Genomic DNA, 1352 nt, shown 5'->3' with positions numbered 1-1352 from the left:
AGAGCATATCAGAAACTCAATGCTACATGAAACCACAGCACCTAACAGTGTCTTACAAGTGCGGACAATGTAACTGTAACCTGAGTAAACGGATCTTGGAAGCTAAAGTTAGAATTCGGAATTGCCGGCTGGCAGAGTTAGTTAGAAACGGTTAAGTTAGTTCGTTAGTGCTCAGTTAAGTATATCAAGTTTGTAATCACTGCTGCTAATATATATATGCAACTCATGTAAGTCAGCAAAGTGGTTTGACTAGTACATCAATCATCATTTTTGCCTTCTCTTTTTCTCTATTGCTAGCAGTTTCTTCATTCTCAACTCATCTCTCTCACTTTCTTCTCTAGAATGTAGAGTTTTCAAACTCTGCTCTTGAACTCACACCACAGAGCTTGACCCTCTCTAACCATGCAATTTTAACAGTAATAGGAATTTGACATGTTCTAATATGTGTGTTTGGATTAATTTTAGGTCACTTTTAAACATTTATATAACTCGTGAATCGGGGTTGTCCTATTCTTACGAATTTGTCAAGTCATTATGGTTCCCTGGTTCTTCCATAATAAGTTTCCAACTTCACATGGTTTGACTTTGGAATTCTTGATATTAATCATTCATTCACAGGGAATAAGGACTTATATATAGTGTAGATATATAACTATTATTACGAACGTATAATAGAGGGAACATATAACTCGACGTGTTATCTACACTATCATTCATTCACCGTATAATAAAGGGCAAATGAAAGAAAAGAAAGATAATTATTACGAATATCCAAATGGGAATAGAAAAAGAAAACAAAGACTCTAAAGTTAATAATAGTGTAGATAACACGTCGAGTTTTTTTTTATTTTTATTTTTTTTTTGAGGTCACTAATTTTCTATATTTATTTATATTTTTTAAAAGTTGAGTTTTTTTTTTTTTTTTTGAGGTCACCAATTTTCTATATTTATTTATATATTTTAAAAAAAAGAATATTTCACTATCAATAACATCGACCCTTAACCAAATTTTATCTCGAAGACGTTGATATTACTAATAATAGCTACTTCCATCCGTTTATAACGTAATATATATTATTTTGAGTTTTACACAAAAATTCTTGCATAGTTGCATATATATATAAAAATGAAAACAAAGACCAAGACTCTAAAGTTATGTTACGATAGACAAAGTATGTTAAGTATCTGTGTAGATAACAAGACGAATTTTTTTGAGGTCATTAATTTTTTTTTTACTTAAATATTTTAAAATGAAAAATATTTCATTATCAACAACAATGACCCCACTAAATCAAATTTTTCTTACATTCCAATTTGAATAGTGACCGGCATTAATATAATTGATCACAATA

Source organism: Arachis ipaensis, chromosome B06 (genome assembly GCF_000816755.2).
Source record: "Arachis ipaensis cultivar K30076 chromosome B06, Araip1.1, whole genome shotgun sequence".
In the NCBI taxonomy this organism is placed as follows: Eukaryota; Viridiplantae; Streptophyta; class Magnoliopsida; order Fabales; family Fabaceae; genus Arachis; species Arachis ipaensis.
Note: the sequence above shows the minus strand (reverse complement) of the source record.